Source organism: Vanacampus margaritifer, chromosome 6 (assembly GCF_051991255.1).
Source record: "Vanacampus margaritifer isolate UIUO_Vmar chromosome 6, RoL_Vmar_1.0, whole genome shotgun sequence".
NCBI classification, from domain to species: Eukaryota; Metazoa; Chordata; class Actinopteri; order Syngnathiformes; family Syngnathidae; genus Vanacampus; species Vanacampus margaritifer.
Window position 1 is genome coordinate 2,497,271 of NC_135437.1, and position 20,743 is coordinate 2,518,013.

The 20,743-nt window shown below is 42.1% G+C and overlaps 1 protein-coding gene across 12 annotated transcripts in view; it reads left to right on the top strand.

Moving 5' to 3' along the window:
- Positions 1-20,743, top strand: part of magi2b (membrane associated guanylate kinase, WW and PDZ domain containing 2b) — a 240,644-nt gene that overhangs the window by 61,237 nt on the left and 158,664 nt on the right. The gene's annotated exons all lie outside the window — the stretch shown is intronic.

Here is a 20,743-nt window from a genome sequence, read left to right on the forward strand (position 1 = left end):
TCGCGGGGGTGCTGGAGCCTATCCCAGCTGGCTTTGGGCAGTATGCGGGGTACACCCTGAACTGGTTGCCAGCCAATCACAGGGCACACAGAGACAAACAACCATACTCACAATCACACCTATGGACAATTTGGAGTGTTCAATTAACCTGCCATGCATGTCTTTGGAATGTGGGAGGAAACCGGAGTACCCGGTGAAAACCCACGCAAGCACGGGGAGAACATGCAAACTCCACCCAGGAAGGTCGGGGCCCGGACTCGATCTCACGTCCTCTCCACTGGGAGGCGGACGTGCTAACCAGTCAGCCACCGTGCTGCCCCTATTCATATATTCATATATTATTAATCCTACAGTCACTTAATTCCCTTTAAAGTGACATATAATAAGTGAGAAGTTCGGACATCCGTTAGGGACTCAGAGTAGAGCCACTGCTCCAGCTGAGGTCAGGTTTCCGGGCATCTGGTTTGGAAGTCTCTTAAGAGGTGTTTTGAGCATGTCCCGGGGGACGACCCAGCACACGCTGGAGAGACTATGTTTCTCCCACAGGAGGAGCTGGTTGAAGTGGCTGGGGAGAGGGAAGTCTGGGCTTTCACTCTTAAAGCTGCTGACCCTGCGAGCCAACCCCAGATATAAGCGGGAAATAATGGATGGAAAATATTGAAATTTTGTTTGAATTAAGTCTTCATGTAGAAGCGCCATGTTTGTTTGTTTTTTATACCTTCAACCACTACAGGGCAGAGTGTTTTGTTTTCTGATGTGGGCAGGTGGCCAGGCAGGTTATAATTAGGGTCTACACAAGTTGACAGGTGTGACTGATTTAGAGGGACAAAAATTTTCTTTTTTTTTTTCTTTCTGGAGAGCTCAGTATTGTTCATTCGGTAATTTTACCGATTTGACATCATCATCATTGCTCTCCTTTTATATATATATATATATATATATAGTGAGGAAAATAAGTATTTCACCCCCTGCTGATTTTGTGAGTTTGACCCTTTACAAAGAAAGGAACGGTCTATAATTTTCATGGTAGGTTCATCTTAACAGTGAGAGACAGAATATTAAAAAAAATCCCAGGAAATCACATTATATTAATTTTAAACATTTATTTGTCTTTTATTGAGGAAAATAAGTATTTCACCCCCTACCAACCAGCAAGAAGTCTGGCTCCCACAGACCGGTCATGTGACCAGGAGGCACACACATTAGTCCTCTTACTTAATTGGTATTCCTAATTAAGTTCCCGTTACCTGTATAAAAACACACCTGTTCACAGAATCAATCAATGCATCAGATTCCAACCTCTCCACAATGGGCAAGACCAAAGAGCTGTCTAAGGACGTCAGGGACAAGATTGTAGACCTGCACAAGGCTGGAATGGGCTACAAGACCATTAGCAAGCAGCTGGGTGAAAAGGAGTCAACTGTTGGTGCGATAGTTAGAAAATGGAAGACACACCAATTGACCATCAATCTCCCTCGGTCTGGTGCTCCACGCAAGATCTCACCTCGTGGAGTGAACCGGATCATGAGAAAGGTGAGGAAACAACCCAGAACTACACGGCAGGAGCTTGTTGATGATATCAAGGCAGCTGGGACCACAGTCACCAAGATGACCATTGGTAACACACTACGCCATAATGGATTGAAATCCTGTAGTGCCCGCAAGGTCCCCCTGCTCAAGAAGGCACATGTACAGGCCCGTCTGAAGTTTGCCAATGAGCACCTGGATGATTCAGAGGAGGCTTGGGAGAAAGTGCTGTGGTCAGATGAGACTAAAATCGAGCTCTTTGGCATCAACTCGACTCGCCGTGTTTGGAGGGCGAAAAAAGCTGACTTTGACCCCAAGAACACCATCCCCACCGTCAAGCATGGTGGTGGAAACATTATGTTTTGGGGCTGTTTCTCTGCTAAGGGTACAGGACGACTTCACCGGATCGAGGGGAGGATGAATGGGGCCATGTACCGGGAAATCTTGGGTGAGAACCTCCTTCCCTCAGCCAGGATATTGAAAATGGGTCGTGGATGGGTGTTTCAGCATGACAATGACCCAAAACATACAGCAAAGGCAACAAAGGAGTGGCTCAAGAAGAAGCACATTAAGGTTATGGAGTGGCCTAGTCAGTCTCCAGACCTTAATCCTATAGAGAACTTGTGGAGGGAGCTGAAGCTTCGAGTTGCCAAGCAACAGCCTCGAAATCTTCAGGATTTGGAGAGGATCTGCAAAGAGGAGTGGGCCACAATCCCTCCTGGGATCTGCGCAAACTTGGTGACCAACTACAAGAAACGTCTGACCGCTGTGCTTGCCAACAAGGGTTTCTCCACCAAGTACTGAGTCATGTTTTGCTAGGGGGTGAAATACTTATTTTCCTCAATAAAAGACAAATAAATGTTTAAAATTAATATAATGTGATTTCCTGGGATTTTTTTTAATATTCTGTCTCTCACTGTTAAGATGAACCTACCATGAAAATTATAGACCGTTCCTTTCTTTGTAAAGGGTCAAACTCACAAAATCACCAGGGGGTGAAATACTTATGTATATATATATATATATATATATATATATATTTTTTTTTTTTAATTAATTAATTTATTTATTTATTTATTTTTGTATGTGGGTGAATTTGTGTATGTGCGTGTGTGCGTGCGTGCGAGTGTGTGTGTATTCATTAGTTCACCTAAAACCTATAAAAAAAAAAATCCCATACCGTTCCCCTAAACCGAACACTTCCAGCCAGAGTCGTGAGGCCGTCAGGAAACCCGAGAAAGGACCAATGGAAAGTAAAATCCAGCACCGACCAGCCGCCACTCATCAGGCCACCAACCACAGGCCCCGAACCGCGTCGCCGGGCCCAGAGCGACGGACCGCGCCGGGGCGGCGCCGCCCCGGACACCAGGGAGAGTCCCGCAACGCAGAACCCCCCAAGAGACCCAGAGAACGGCCAAGACGCAGCCGCCACCCAGCAGCCAACAGAGGGGCAGGCCCGCCCACGCCCAGCCAGTAGGGAACAACACTTATAGAATTAATCCCCTGGCATGCAGTGAATCCGAATATGAACCCTTAGTGCCCATTGGAGGTGAATCTGCTCGATCCGGTTGGCAGCAACTGGTTTCCTGACTAAAAACGCAACCATTAGTTACAAATTGCCAAATATAGAAACATCAATTTAAGTTATCACGATGTGGTGGCTCTCGCTAACAGGCATTAAGAATTAAGTAACCAGAATTAGGTTAAAATATTCTATATACGTAGACCATGTTTCTATAAATTTTGATATTTGGTTTTTATTTGAGGCAGATATTTTTTCCATTAAAATGTGATTTATGAGGAGGTTAAACCATTGGTCGATATTCAGAGTTTGTTTATTTTTCCAGTTAACAAGGATTGTTTTTTTTGCGATAGTAAGGGCTACAAGTGTAGATTGAAATTGTTTATGTGGTAAGTCAGTTGTTGTTAGGTCGCCTAGCAAACACAAGTTTGGAGATAAAGGTATCCTACAGTCCAAGATAGCGGAAAGTTTTTCTAAGATTTTAGTCCAGAAATACATAACCGGAGTACATAACCATAAAGCATGAAAATAAGTGTCTGTAGTGTTTTGTTAACACTGGAGACAAATGTCGGAGTCTGAGAGTCCCATTTTCTTCATCATATATTGAGTAATGTATGTTCTATGAATAATTTTATATTGGATAAATTGTAAATTTGTGTGTTTTGTCATTTTAAATGCGTTTTCACAAACTTGATTCCAAAAGTCTGTCTCCCATTTTGAGATGGGTAAAGACATTTTATCAGTATATGAAAGTAACTTATATATTTTTGAAAGTTTTTTGTTGTTGTCGGAGAAAGCTTGGTAATATCTTTAGCTAAAACAGGCGGTTGGAGCGTACCCCGATGTGAAGTTGCTTAAAACAGTAGTCTTAACATTATGTGTATTTTAAAGAATATCCTGTATATATTTTTATGTTTTTATATTATCAACTGTCGTTTAGAGGCGGCGCCTAAGGCGCGGCTCAACTTGCTCAAACTGTTATGTGTTTTTCCATGACATATGAAAAAAGAAACTTAACCATGTTTATATGAAAATGAAACTGAAACTTAACTGTAATAAAAGCGACTTGCGGCTGGGGGAAGAGAGGAAGTCGGACGGAGCCGAGCGTGAGTCAACGTCTCACGTCTCCCCTTCTCTCCCCAGCCGCGGTTGCATTGAAACAAAGCACAGCCTCTGCCTCGTTTTTCCTTTGTGCACGGTCGGTAACTAAGGGGATCTGTAATATAAGACCCAACACCCGAAGTGTTGGAATTTGTTTCTTTATCATATTTTTAACTTGTAGATAATGTAAAAAAATTCTGTTTTTTATTTTATATTTTTGGAGCAAGAATGTATATGATATAAACATATTATCTGAGAAGAGATGGTGGAGATGTGTAATTCCTTTCTGCTCCCACACACCTAAATAAAACGATTGGTTGTTAAGTTGAAAGTCGGGGTTATGCCATAGGGGAGAAAGCCCACAGGGCTCCACTTGGGCTTTTGTAATTTCTAGTGCCTTCCACCAGGCAGTCAGGGTGGTGGAAATCATTGGGTTTTTAAAACAATTATGTCGCTTAATCGATGTTGTAATAAAGAGTAAATCTAGAAGTCTGAGGTTATTACAATCCTTCTGTTCTAGTTCCAGCCAACAGTTAGTATCTCTGTTGGGTTGTGCCCATAGAATGATATATTGTAGCTGGCTAGCTATATAGTAGTACATAAAGTTTGGTGCCTCTAGACCACCTTTGGATTTACTTTTCTGAAGAGTAGATAGACAGACTTTTTATCAGCAGCGAGGGCAGGCGTTCCGAGGAACCATGGCAGGTGTGAACAAATAGCACTTGACTGGAGATTTTACTTACTGTCTGTTGAACATGTAAAATCTATGTTGAGTTATCTGAAACTAATAACTTATGTTTAACTCTTCCCCTGTCGGTAATTCGCTGCTTTATTGTTCATTTGTGGTTCATTCGTTTGCTTCTCTGACTCTGCCCTGTGAGGTGTCAGCTGTTGCTAAAGGTGGGAATCTTTGGAGACCTAATGATTCGATTCGGAATATGATTCAGGGGCTATGATTTGATTAAGTGAAGTCATATGGCCCACTCCGTTCTTTCATCGAGCCTACTGAGCATTTATACATTATCAAGATATCCTGTAATAAATGTTGCCTTCATTTAGCTGCTATTAAGTAATTAAAATGTATTTAATCTTTCTTTATTTTACTGAAGGACCGGCTGATTTATTGATTTTCTTTTTCTTTTCTGTTCAAGCATTAAGAGAGCCTTGAATGCATGCAACAGTCGTAGTCGTTATGTTTTGCTAAATTCCTCAAAGAAATAAACCAATCATTTTAAACTTACCTGTAAGAAAATGTCTTCCACAAAGTCGATGGTTTGCTCTCCAGTAGAGCTCAGACTCGCACCTAAAATCCACATTCGCAGTTTTTTTACCCTTGCTTAGCAGCTAAACCTGAATTAACTCAAATAAGTTACTGACTGTACTTTTGCCGAAAAACACATCATAGTCCAAAAGAAGAAAAATCCAGTTTGTTCATAAAGATAAATGAAGTAGTGCAAGTGCACTTATATAGCACTTTATCTACACCGTATGTTGTCCAAAGCACTTTACCAAGCCTCATATTCATATATTATATATTATATATTTCTTTCTTTCTTTTTTTTTGTACACATATTGGATTGTGCCAAGATTTAGGTACGTGCCCCAAATTTTAAACTTTTTTTTTTTTTTTATTCAGCAGAACCAAAATCACTCAAAATCAAGAGCTTGTATAAAGGAACAAAATAGTTTTCAATAGGTAAAGAATTAAGAAAGTTATGACATTTTAAAGAAGGCCAAAAATGACCGCTTGTTTCACATTCAAAACAAGTGAAAGTGCTGTGATCAATTTTTGAATCTGAGACCTTGAAGGGCTCACCTTAAATGTGGACCGAATTATATAAAAAAAAGAGACATCGATTTCACAAGCTATTTGGCTACCAGACTCCCATACCATTGTTAACAACGAAGGGAGTTATCACTGAGGGACTGAGACTCCGGCCCCGGAGCTTTTATTGTCACTTACCTACAAGATTATGTGCGCCTGATGCGTTTAACACAGCTGCGTCAACCTACGGAAAGGTTTTAGTTTTTACCTTAACATAACTTACTGAAACCTCTAGAATCCTTTACTCTACACTGGCCAGAACCCAGGGTGTTTTTTTTTTTTTTTTTTTTGCTTTTGGTTAAGTTTTAAATCTATCTGGGTTCTGTCGTACCGTATCATAATGTGTGTTGTTTGTTGAGCGTGCTGTTCAGCCTTCACGTGTGAAGGTGCGGCTGCGGCGGTGGCCTGCGGGCCGCTTTGTTGTGTTGGTTGGGAGCGATTGTGAAAATTTGTTTTCCTCCCTGCGTCTGCACTGCTCTGACCGCCACGCTGTCAGTGTGCGTCTGTCAGTGTGCGTCTGTCAGCTTGATGAGCAGACGCCATTCTGCATCATAACATGCTGTCACGCTGAAGGATGTGAGAGGAATTTGTGCGTGTGTGTGTCTGTCTGTGTGCGCGCGTGTACATAAACTGCTGTAAGGCTCAAATTCAGGCATCAACAGCTTCCAACAACTCGTTGTTGATATTTACTTGTCCGTTTTATAGTAATATAAATGACCCTTAAAAATGAAAAGGTCAACAAGAAAAAATCACCCTAAAAGCATTTTTAATATAGAGTACAAGTACAAATAAAATGATTCAATGGTTGCTTTGGTAAAAATGTGAATGAAACGGCCTCATAAAAATTATATACTTTCATAAATTTGCATTGCAAACATGACAGCTCAGTGGCACGACCTAGGGCTGGATGATATGGCCCAAAATTCATATCACGGTATATATCACAGTATAAAATTCAGGTTAAAAATATTGATATTAATTTCTGGATAGTTATGAATTGTATAGTCCATTATGAAAACTGAACTGATAAAATTAATAACAATGATGAACCACATATTAATTCAAGATATAATTTATTATGCAAATCTCAAGCCAGAATTAAAAGCCTACGGTGCAAAATAGTGTAAACAAAAACTTACTTATACTCCCCCTCCCCAACTCCACCCAAATATAATAATTTTAAACTTGACTTCCTCCATCAATGAAAGAAAAATAGTAATCGCTGGATGACTGTCGGCATCCCCACCCCCCACAAACAATTAGTGGTGTGTCTGACGAGCTTGACGCTCACTTCAAGCTGCAGCCAACAGCGCGCCAAAGTCATAATCGGGCGAGTTTAACAAATGTCTATTGCCAACAGCGCATCTACGGTGGGTCAACTCAAATGCAAGATAAGCAGCTAACATTAACTGACACGATGTATCAACATCAAGCACGTTGTAAACAGTAACACTACACTACACTGCTGCTAATCTAAAAGAGTTACCAAATTACTCTGCTTGTGTCTGTTTACACAGCACTTAATGGGAGCTCAGTGTGTACTCATTTACACTCATGTGTGAATTTTTTTACTTGAGGTTTTAAAAAATAAAACTCTCGTGAAAGTTAAAAATTAATGACTTATAAATTCAATCATGGTTATAAACGATGTGGCATATTCATAGTAAAGTTAACAAAAAAGTGAAACATTTATAGAAATACATTTGGAGTCAAGTTAAGTTGAGTTTATCCAAAAATAAGTGGTTAGCGTCTCTATTTGAACCATCTACCCTCTATTTTCTTTTTTTGTTCTCCCTTCCCCAAACATTAAACTGGGGTTTTGAGGTGAAGCGATAAGCTACCTCCGGTTTCACCCTCGCCAGAAAAAGGTCACAATGTGAGTTCTACCTTTTCAATCATCCGTCGCCCAGTTCTATCAAGATGTTAATGTTTACTTTTCACCTGCCAGAACCACGAGTTTAGGGTACTAAAGTGTCTTATTGGGGGCTCCATCCTCCCACCTGTGGAGTTGGGGGATTAACATGACAGATAAACCATACCAGTTGTTTAAGTGGACCCAGATGGCCACATTCCATCCAGCGTTCTTGAAAGTTATCGCGTTAAGCGCCTTCAAGCGGGGACGGTCGAAACTGCCCTCACTTGAAACTCCAATGACCCACAACACAATCTTACATATTTCACCTAAAAAAAAAGAAAATAATTCATCACATACAAGTTAATGTACGCACAACTGAATGTTTTACAACATGTATATTTTGTTTGTGTTTGGAAAAGAATTTCATCTGTATGTCAACTTCACAAGAGGGTTCTTAGTTACTCCGCAAAGAACGAAATTACCTCGTGCCGCAGGATCAATCGATATGTGTAACGATAACATGTTTGCCTGGAAGAATTTGGCTTGCCAGCCTGACCAAATTGTAATTGTTAGTTATTAATTCCTTAAATAATTTGGAATTTAAGAAGTATTGGAGTTGAGTTGAGTTAAAGTTGAAGGGCGGTTCTCCTCTCCTTTCCTAGTCCACGCCCTCCACCTTTAAAAGCGGTCACGGACTATTGTTCGCTCTCTCGTCTTCTGCCGCTGTTCCTGTCATCTTCTTTTTTTTCCCGTCTGTCTGGCCAGAAAAGACAAAAGAACTTCCGGACTTGGTGATCGTGCTTGTAGGCAGTGTAAAGCAGCCGGCACGCGTCCGCACTGGCCGACGGGCACCTTGTTTGTTTTTATTTCATTTTTAATTTTTTCCTTTTTGTGTGGTCGTCCACGTCGGCAACACAACCGCCGACGAACTTTTCCGTGACCCTTTTTGGGACCCAGGCACTACATTTGAACGGACACGCGCAAGTCCAGTGCGTCCCGCTGCACCTGGTCTCCGACTTCCCATTGTGGCGAGAGCGGTTCCAACGGTTGATCTCCCTCAGGACGCACACACGCAGCGAAATTCGGCTTCAGGTGATTGGCCAGCTGAGACACGGATATCCCCATGCGCTGAGAGGATAACTCCGGTTGGGGCCGAACGCACCTGAGCCGAGCTGTAGCGCGCGCGTCCGACTGCTGAACAATTTTTCATATTTTTTATTTTTGCCTCGTTTTTTTTTTCTTTCTTCTTTCTTCAACCGATCGTCTCTCTCCGCTCGACCACCTCAATCCAGTAAGTTGCACATCTCATGCCCAATTTGACATATCGCTGGTGCAACTTCCATTTCAAACAAGCAAGGGGCCCTCACTGGGAGACCTTGGACATTCGATGACTCTTGGCTGAATTCCCAACCCGCCCTAGAGGTCCACGTTTTTACGCGTTGCCGCGCTGCGTGCGCCGCCACGTCCGCCGCCACGTCCGCCGTGACGTCCCGCGACTCTTCCTCACAGGCCACTTCGGGACCCGTGCCGTGTATACCGCCTGTTAGGACCTCCAATTTGGTCGCCCAACAGGCCTCCGACCCCGCGATTTCCAAAATCGTTCAACACCTGTCCGACCCTGTCGCCAAACCAATCTCGGCCGACGCGTTGGGGCACGACAGTGACTTGAAAGATTTGTTCTCCATATTGCAAAGGCTGCGTCTGGTTAAGGGCCTTCTGGTTTGTGACTCTGCATCTTCACCCGCCCTGCGGTTGGTGGTTCCACGGAGCCAAAGGGAGGTCCTTCTAATATACGCCCACGACGCGCCTTATGCAGGCCATCGCGGAGTCAAGGCCACCGTTACCGCGCTACAACAGGTGGCGTACTGGCCCCGTATGCATAACGATGTGGCAACCTACATTAAAGGATACCTAGTTTGCTGCCAGTTTCGGCCAGCGAAGCCGAGTCATCAAGCACCACTCCAGCAGAAAGGAGTCGCCTTCCCCTGGTCAGATCTTCAAATTGATTGGGTGGGACCCCTGGTCAGATCACTGAGAGGGAACAAATACTTTCTTTCAGTAGTTTGCGCGTTTACCAAGTGGGTATAATGTCTCTCTGCACTAAATGACACTGCGCTTACCACCGCATGCTTGCTGATGAATCACGTGTTCTCCCGTTTTGGGTTACCCGCGCGGATCAACTCGGAGGACTTGCAAGCTCACCTCCGGGCCACGTTTGCGTTCGCACAACAACAGCGTAAAGAAAGCGTGGAAGGTCAGAAAGCCTACTATGATAAAAAGGCCTCACAAACTGAGTTCCAAATAGGTGATCGAGTGTGGTACTACTTGTTCGCACAACCAAACGCGAGTACTCCGCGAGCCCAGAGGGGCATCACCCGCGAATTCCTTCCTCACTGGGCCGGACCCTATGAAATCATTGACAAACTGTCGCCCATCGCCTATCAAATTAGCCTATCCCAGCTGGCTTCGGGCAGTAGGCGGGGTACACCATTCATCATGGCATCTCCATTCATTTCAAAGGCGAAAAAGGATTTGAGATAGAAATGTTTTGAGTTACGGAATATATTTCAAAGCACCGCTGTATGTGTTTTTTAGGGGATAAAAATAGCGATCAGTTGTTAGGGTCTGGGCGGAGGATGGTAAAAGAAGGAATGGGAGGGTGGATGAGTGAGGAGGTGTGATGGAGGGATGAGTACAGCGCAGATGTGTGGAGAAGCACAGCGGATGTGCATCCAATGGCCGTAGATTCAAGTGAGCCTCGTAAGTCATTCTCCTGGAGAACCGTCTCCTGTCAGCCTGCACGTGGGGGAATCAGTAAAAGGTATATAAATAGCAGCTACAGTGAGCTGCATATTTCCCTTCCCCAGCCTATAAATACATGCAGCTTGTCACTTTACATTTGGGCACACACTGGACACCCAGCAGCCCTCGCTGACAGGGAATCCTCCATGTGGACAGGAGGAGATGAAGATGTTGCCTGGTAACATGGCTTGGGTGCTGAAAGAGGCTGCTAGTGGTGTCAAGTAAAACAGATGATCGCAGGGCGAGTGAACGGCACCTTTAATGTCTAATGCTCGCAGAGCGTTTTTAATGCCGAGTTAGTGATGTGCTGGAGAGCGCTTTCAAGTCCATGTTTACAAAATGGCTTCAACGGGTTGTTGCTCCCACATGCAGAGTCGCTAAGCAGCTCAAATAGCTCTGAACAAACACAATGTGTCAAAATGTTGTTTTAACATGTTGCTTTTCATGACTAAAAGCCCAGTGGCTAGAATACACACTGTATGAATAATTACTGTATGCACAAATATCAACAGGGAGATACAGTACATTAATATCTTGACTTATGAGTTTATAATAATAAATAATATATATAATAATATATATAATATAATAATTTGTTCTATGACTAAACTGTAAACTTGGGCTGAACAATTTTCAAAAATAATCTCATTGCAGTTGATCCCCCCACAATATTGCGAGTGCAATTTAATATGTGATTATTTTTACATGGTCGTCTTCCATATATGTGACAAAAGAGTTCTCGTGTAAAAAATAAAATTAAAATTGAGATATTCATGTATTTGAAATCTACACTTATCTACACACACTCTACACTCCCTTTAAAATGATATTTTGTACATGGGCGTAGCAAGTTACAACAATTTTAATGTTGCCAGGTTAAATTCTCTAGTTTTGAGAAAAACAGGTTTAAAGTTTTGGTCGCTGCATCTTTCAAATGTATCTTAAGCCCCTAATCCCACTGAGCTGCGAAAGTTGCAAATGTTGCGTTTCATCAAGGTTTGACAAATGTCGCATTTGTGTTCGTAATTAGTCGCATTTGTCGCAAAATCATTGTTTCACCATTGTGGCGGCCGTGACTCAGGGTGAAGAGATGGTCACTCAGTAACCAGAAGATTGGCTGTTCGATTCCCGCTTTCCCCAAGTTATGTGTCGTTGTGTCCTTGGGCAAGGCACTTCACACACATTGCCTCCAGTGCTACTCACACTGGTATATGGAAGGTGCGAATGTTTGGTGGTGGTTGGAGGGGCTGTAGGCGCACACTGGCAGCCATGCTTCTGTCAGCCTCCCCCAGGGCAGATGTGGCTACTTAAGTAGCTTACCGCTACCACGGTGTGAGTGCGTGAATAATGTATCCATTTCATTATAAAGCGTCTTTGATTGTCTAGAAAAGCGCTATATAAACCCGATGCATTATTATTATTATTATAACATGCGCATTTGCTCATAATCTTGTCATAATTCATCATAATTCATCATAAGATGTGTTGGCAAAGTTCTTTCTGCGGTCCCATTCTTAAATTCACTCTGACGCCCATACATTACGGTGAGAGCGTGCTTGTGTTCAGGCGGAGCAGGCTCTAGAAGAGTGTGGCTCTGCGTAGAGCAGCACACCCATTGAAATCATATTTCAAAAACGAAAAACAAAAAGATAACTTGGAGAGATGTGTTGAACATATTTTTTAGTTTGTATTTCATGTTTTACAAGTTCTCAATGTACCCAGCTCATGCACCACGGGCAGCACGGACAGTCAAGCCAATAAAATTCCAAGATGTTGCGGCCCGGGCAGTAGGCTATTTGAACATTAAAATGACAACAAAAAAAGGTTTAAGCCGATTAAGTGTACGCTGTCAGGACATTATTGTGCAGTCCACATCTCAGCGATGACGAATAAATAAATGTATTATTAATTATTAATGTGAAAATCACAAGCAAATGCCAGATGCGTCCGTCCTTGTCAGATGCGTCCTTGATTAATGAATGAATGAATGAATAAATGAATGATAAATTCTGTTTGGTCCAAAAATAACTTACATAATTATGGTGTTTCAAATTATTGTATTTGTCTTAAACATTTTCTTTTTACCCAAAAATAAATAATCGTTTGAATAATCGTGATTCCAGTATTACCAAAATATTGGTGATTATTATTTTTTCCATAATCGAGCAGCCCTACTCATAAGGCATCATTATATTTATATGCTAACAATAAGAAGTTAAATGTGTGAATACTATATGTGCAGTATGTGTTTTTTCCTGCACTGATTAATCTGTTTCTGTGTTTAGTTTTAATGTGCCGAGTTAATAAATGAATGATGGTGCTTACACACTGTCATATGTGAGTGTGTGTGCGTGATAACATGTACAATGTATATCATTCCTCTGGGAATGGTTCCTTAGGGGTGATTTGCCTGCCGGCAGAGTTTATATTACAACAATTGAGATACAACAACTTTGAATATAATAACAAATCAGGTAAATTTCTTGCAAACCAACTTCAACGCAATCGGGAAAAATCTCTTATAACGGCTATCTAAGGGACAACTGGTGAATGTACACAATCACCAGAAGAAATTAATCAAATTTTTTATAACTATTATCGCAACCTATACTCAGAAACTAACAAGCCTAACCCTGAACATATTGAGGCATTCCTCAGTAGCTTAAATATGCCTCAGCTAACTACTGAATATAAAGATATGTTAGAAGCGCCACTTACTATAAACGAGTTGTACAGTGCTCTAGATAGTATGCCTAATGGCAAGGCACCTGGCCCAGATGGTTATCCGGCTATATTTCTTAAGCACTACTGGTTAATGCTTGCTCCGCTATTCTTAAGAGTAGTAACAGAAATCAAAACTAATGGTTACATACGTCCATACATGAATACAGCAGCAATTAAACTTTTATTAAAGCCAGAAAAAGACCCCACCCTTCCATCAAGTTACCGTCCGATTTCACAAATTAACACTGATATTAAAATTATTACTAAGGCTTTCACATCTAGACTAGAAACAGTAATCTCGACAATTATTCATAGCGACCAAACAGGCTTTATTAAAGATCGTCACTCTACTAATAATATTAGGAGGCTCTTTAACCTTATTAGCATGTCACAGCGGCATGATAAAAAGGCAGTTATTATATCATTGGATGCAGAAAAAGCTTTCGACAAAGTTAACTGGTCCTTCCTCTTTGCTGTTTTAAATAAATTTGGCTTTGGGAAATCATTTATCCACTGGGTGTCAGTATTATATGATTCTCCCAAAGCTACAGTTACTACTAATGGGATTATATCTAAGAGCTTTATTTTACAGAGAGGCACAAGACAGGGATGCCCACTGTCCCCTTTATTATTTGCAATATTTATTGAGCCACTTGCAATAGCCATACGCCAGGAAAGAAGGATTCAAGGAATTCACTCTGGGGTAACAGAACATAAAATTAATCTATATGCCGATGATATTTTACTTTATTTAGAAAACCCGGCGATTTCGTTAGGGGAAGTATTTAACTTAATAACTAAATTCTCACAGTTGTCAGATTATTCTATTAACTAGACAAAATCAACACTTCTACCTATTACAGAAAATTCATGGAACTCTGCAAGCCAGGATCCACACTACTCATTTTCTATAGGTAATTTAAAATACTTAGGCATAAAAATCTGACCTAAATTAACTGATTTAATTCATTTAAACTTTTCTCCACTTCTGGATAACATTCATAGTGACTTGGAACACTGGAATAATCTTCCTATTTCTTTAATAGGACGAATAGCCACCGTTAAAATGAAGGTTTTACCTAAAATTAACTATTTTTTCTCAATGATTCCTACGGCTAACTGGTTCCAGTTTTTGGACTCAGCCGTTACAAAATTTTACTGGAATAAAAAAAAAGCAAAGATTAGTCTATCTACTCTTCAGAAAAGTAAATCCAAAGGTGGTCTAGAGGCACCAAATTTTATGTACTACTATAAAGCTAACCAGCTACAATATATCGTTCTATGGGCGCAACCCAACAGAGATACTAACTGTTGGCTGGAACTAGAACAAAAGGATTGTAATAACCTCAGACTTCTAGATTTACTCTTTATTACAACATCAATTAAGCGACATAATTGTTTTAAAAACCCAATGATTTCCGCCACCCTGACTGCTTGGTGGAAGGCATTAGAAATTACAAAAGCCCAAGTGGAGCCCTGTGGTGCAAGTTAAAAATATGATAAAGAAACAAATTCCAACACTTCAGAGTACACTCCAACCGCCTGGTTTAGCTGAAGATATTACCAAGCTTTCTCCGACAACAACAAAAAAACTTTCAAAAATATATGTTACTTTCATATACGGATAAAATGCCTTTACCCATCTCGAAATGGGAGACAGACTTGTCTATAGCTCCGGAATCTGACTTTTGGATTCAAGTTTGTTAAAATGCATTTAAAATGACAAAACACACAAATTTACAACTTATCCAATATAAAATTATCCATAGAACATACATTACTCAATATATGGTGAAGAAAATGGGACTCTCCGACTCCGACATTTGTCTCCAGTGTCTACAAAACACTACAGACACTTATTTTCATGCTTTATGGTTATGCACTCCGGTTATGTATTTCTGGACTAAAGTCTTAGAAACACTTTCCGCTATCTTGGACTATAGGATACCTTTATCTCCAAACTTGTGTTTGCTAGGTGACCTAACAACAACTGACTTACCACACAAACAATTTCAATCTACACTTGTAGCCCTTACTATCGCAAAAAAAACAATTCTTGTTAACTGGAAAAATAAACAAACTCTGAATATCGACCAATGGTCTAACCTCCTCATAAATCACATTTTAATGGAAAAAATATCGGCCTCAAATAAAAAACAAATATCAAAATTCATAGAAATATGGTCTACGTATATAGAATATTTTAACCTAATTTTGGTTATTTAATTCTGCCTGTTAGCGAGAGCCACCACATCGTGATAACTTACATTGATGTCTCTGCATTTGACAGTTTGTAACTAATGGTTGTATTTTTATAGTCAGGAACCCAGTTGCTGCCAACAGGATCGAGCAGATTCACCTCCAATGGGCACTAAGGGCTAATGTTCGGATTCACTGCATGCCAGGGGACTAACTCTACAGGTGCTGTCCCCCCCTGGCTGGGCGGGTCTGCCCCTCTGTTGGCTGCTGGGTGGCGGCTGCGTCTTGGTCATTCCCTGGGTCTCGTGGGGGTGCTGTGTTGCGGGGCTCTCCCTGGTGTTCGGGGCGGCGCCGCCCCGGCGCAGTCCGTCGCTCTGGGCCCGGCGACGCGGGTCGGGGCCTGTGGGCCGCCGGGGTGCCCCGTGGTTCCCTCTCCCCTCCCCCTTCCTCCCCCTTGCTTCCTCTCCCTCTTCGCCTCCCCCCGCCCGTCCTTTGCCTCCCTGTCCCTTCTCCCTCGTCGCCTTCCTCCTCCTCGCCCCCTCTCTCTGCGGCCCTGACCAGTCGGCGGGCTGGCGAACTCAGTAACAGGGTTAGTTTTTTCACTTAGATCGTTGGGTTGACGACCGGGGCCTCTCCCCGCTGGGCCTGGGGTTCGGGGATGCCGCCCGTCCTCCGGTGCCCCCATCTCCCCTTCTGCCCTTGGTGTTCCGTCCCTCCGCGTGGTGGGGTGGGCGCGGGTGCCCTCTCCGCTCCGCTGCCCGGCCCCTCTTCGGCGCAGATGCCTGGGTGCGGTGTGTCCTGGGGGTCGGGGGCTGGGGGGCTGTCGGTGGGTGGTGGTGGGAGCGGGGGGCGGGGCGGCTTGGTTGGGGGATGGTGGTGGTGGGGGTGCCGGGTGCTGGGGTGGGGGGGTGTCTGGGGATTTGGGGACCTGGGGGCGGTTGGAGCTGGGTTGGGGTGGATGGCGGGGGTGGGGGGGGTTGTGGGGGTTGTGGGCCGGTGGGGTGCCTGGTGGGCCTGCAGTGCCCCGTCCTGCTGCGTTAGGTTGGGGGCGCGGGCCGCTTTGGGGTGGGGGGCGCTCCTGCTCCTGGGTTTGCTCTCCGGCCGGTGGCCCCTGCGGGGCCCGGGGGTCGTCCTTTGGCGCTGCCGCGGCCTGGGGGGCCCTGAGGTGTTGCGCTTGCTCTGTCCTGGCGGGGGTCGACGGCTCCCCTCTCTGGTGGAGATTTTCATGCATGCCAGATCCACCACACCAGCATCTATCGAAACTCAGACACAATTTGTTTCTCCCGCAGGTCATTGATTCGGTGGAGGCGGGTGTCTGTGGATCTCACTCTGCTTCGTCTGTCCTTTCTACCTTTCCTCAGTTTCTCCTTCGGGCCCTTGAGGTCTCCCTGATTTGTTGGAATTTATGATTAAGTTTATGGACTATTTAACATAATTAATCTTTTTTGGGGTCGTTCCTGACACCCCTGCATGGGCCAGTTAGGATGGAATAGTCTCTTAGGTGAATTTGTTGATCAACAACCCGATTAAAATAGGTTTTGTTAAAATATAAATATGCAAAACTATATTAAGAAATATGTTTACCAGTCTTAATGTTACAACATTTCATATTACATACTTAGTATTATTTCATTAATAATTCACTTACTCGGGAATTTATGTTGAATAATTAATGGCTATCGTCAAACTGAAAGAAATGTAAAGTAAGTCAAATGTAATTATAGAGGGTTGTGACTGAGTTACAATTACATAAATCACTGTGGGCAGGACCCCAACTCCAACATATTAAATAATTGATCCCAATCTGGGACCACCATTTTCACATAGTTATTAAGTCATGAAGCACTTTAAAAGATGAAAAACTCATCTAATTCTTTTTTTAAAAATGTTATTTAATGTGAAATTGTCCCACATAAGTATGCATATTTATATGTGCAAAATATATTTATTTCAGAGTAAATTATTAAATAACTTGGCAGGAATGCAATAACAATAAAAAATGGCCAAAGTGGCCCGGGGTGTGAGGGCTCTTTATAGCTGCTCGTAGTTCTAGTTCTTTATTTTTCTCCGCAAACGATAGAATTTTGGGCACCCTAGACATGAATGAAAACTCACCAAACGTCGCACACTCTTCGGGCCCGGCGAAAAATTTTATATTATGAAGTTGTCATAACAAGATGGCTCTACAGTGATAATATATGACTCAATGTGTTTTCTAACCGCAATCCTCTTCTCTTTATTACCTCTGTTTTGTTTTAGTTTAGCTGAAGGAAATGTTGGTTCATCCAGTTATTCATTTGCCCTTGACAGTGACAAAGGATGCTGATTTTTGAGGGTCTTAATATTGATGAAAACTCATTGGGCTTTGCATGCTCAAAATCGGCTACTGGCAAAAAAATAAATAAAATAAATCCATATGTAAAGGTTTCTTGTGTAATTTTCAAAAAAAATCAAATTCCAGTGTGCCAGTACCCCAAAGTGGCCCGGGCTGTGAGGGCCATTTATAGCTGCTCGAAGCTCTTGTTTACATTATTTCCTATGGGAATAAATGTTTCGGAAGTCAAGCAATTCAGACTTCGAACGCTTCACAAGAACTAATTATGTTCAAACTCCAAGGTTCCACTAGTCTGTACATCCACCCATCCATCCAATTTCCGAATCGCTTAATCCTCACAAGGGTCACTTGGCTGCTGGAGCTCATCCCAGCTGTCTTGGGGCAGTAGGCGGGGTACACCCTGAACTGGTTGCAGTACATTTTACATCTATATTCCATATTTCAATTAGGGTGCATGCTTCTCTTCATTAGTTTCAGCCTGTTTCTGTCTGTGTTTGATTAACTATCAATCCTTTATCTAATCAAACAAAAATTATAAATGTAGCTCCTTCATTTCAACGATTGATTACCAAGGTTTGTCGTTTGTTTTTTGTTTTTCTGGAGAGCCTCCGTATTGTTCATTCGGTAATTTTACCGATTTGGCATGTCATCATCATTGCTCTCTTTTTTCTTTTCTTTTTTGTATGTGAGTGAGTATGTGAATGTGCGTGCGTGCATGTGTGTATTCATTAGTTCACCTAAAACCTATTAAAAAATCCCATACCGTTCACCTAAACCGAACACTTCCAGCCAGAGTCGTGAGGCTGTCAGGTTTGTCGTTTGTTTAATCTCAAATTAACTAAACAGATGTGGTGCCCCTATAGGCGACCAATAGAAGCATACATCTATTCGAGTCGCGTTTTTCTCATTTTGCTTGTGAAACGAGACCAGTTTACGCTACACTGTACAGACGCTCCCCACCTTACGAACGAGTTCCGTTCCAGACGATCGTTCGTAAGGTGAATTTGTTCGTAAGTTGGTTCAGTGCTATATTTTGTATTATAATTTATGTTTAAAGCCTATATAAGTATATTAAAGGTTTATATAAGTATGTTTAAGGCTTGTACAAGTAACCTGCATTGGTTTGTTCTGAAAAAAACTTTTAATAAAATGGAGAGAATACGTACAGTACTGTACTGTACTACGTATGTTAGAGAGAAGAGAGCGAGCGAGCGACACACACAGTATGTACATGTACGTAATAAGATAAATAAAATGAAGTTTAACTTACTTTTGGAAGATGTACTCGATGCTTAAGGAGATGATGGAGGAGGAGGAAGAGGAGGATTTTAGATCATGAGAGATTCTTCGTCGTCGCTGGAATCGGCTTCAAAAATTATTTCCTGCTTCATGGGGACCGGCGTTTCTTCCTCCTCCTCCTCGCCACGTTGCTCAGCCTCCAATGAGCTCTCACAACGCCAATCGTCGGTATTAGTGGCGGAAAGAAGAACTACGCGCAATAAAAAATCTAACTTACAGCATTTCTTTCCGAACATTTTTCGACATACTGTACGCGCAGAAATGTTCGTATGTACCGTTGTTCGTAACTCGAAAGTTCGTAAGTAGGGGAGCGTCTGTATTCCGTTACAGTACAGAAATTTTTTTTATCTGATTACAGGGATTCTTTCGATTTTTTTTTTTTTTTACAATTCAGAGAGAGAGACAGAGAGAGAGAGAGGGACTCCATTGTCACAGTGTTGCTGTGAGCAAACAGCCGTGTACACGTACAGTCGGGGAGGCGGTGGAACTGGCTATGTTGTGTCTTCCACACGCGGCCACTTTTAAAAGCTTCACAGATGAAAGGAGGAAGTAGTTACTGGTATTCACTGTTTGTAACTTGCTGAAGGACTGATTTATCTTAAATAACATTCAATAAAAAGTTGAGAGTCTTGCGGCATGTTACGATGGAGCTTCTTGCTAGCCCGCTACACCTTCCGTACAATTCACGCACCAATTCACAATTTAAACACCATACACAATATGAACGGCTATACTTGTGACATGGGATAAAAGTGTCTTCATAGTTAACATCACACATCGTCATTGTCGTATGTGGTCACGTTTAAATGGAGAAAAGAGGACGGACAACACTCCGACATTTCACAGACAAGTGGGGATCTCACCTACAAGTGGGGACATTTTGGAGATCCCCTTTTGTTCAGACATCTTTTTGTTGGTCAAGACTTGTTTTTAGAGTTTAGGTTTGAATTGGGCTATGGTTGAGGTTAGGGTAAGGAATGGGGTTAGACGATCATTTTTGATTTTGTGTGTGTGTAGGTGAAATGAGCTACCAAGGGAACTGTTGCTTTTTTTAAGCATAACTTGTCCTCTCCCACCAATTCCACACGTTATAGCAACAACAGCTTTGTTAGCAAGTAAATCTCTATGTTACCTCATCGGATGAATAAAGCATGAAATAATATCGTTTCACAAAAAGCTTGATTTCTCCGTATTTTGTTTCAAAACAGAGCATTTGGGTGAAACTAACCATCTTCTATTGTTGATTACTGAAAAACGGAATAAGGTAGAAACAAACTTTTCTGTGGACCTTGAAAGATCAGTCAAAATGTTTAAATCAGCTGGCACCCACGGCATCCCTTTTCTGAAAACGCTTGGCATTCAAAGAGTTAAATCAATAATAATTATTTCAAACATGTCTTGTAAACCACCCATCCAGCTTTCTGCCACTTGTGCAAAATTATAACTCAAATATCATCGGATGTAGCAGAACCTAAGAACAACAGTGTTCAATAATCAGCAACATATTTGATTGTCTTAACATATTTTGACAGTTAAACTCTCAAATTCCTTCCC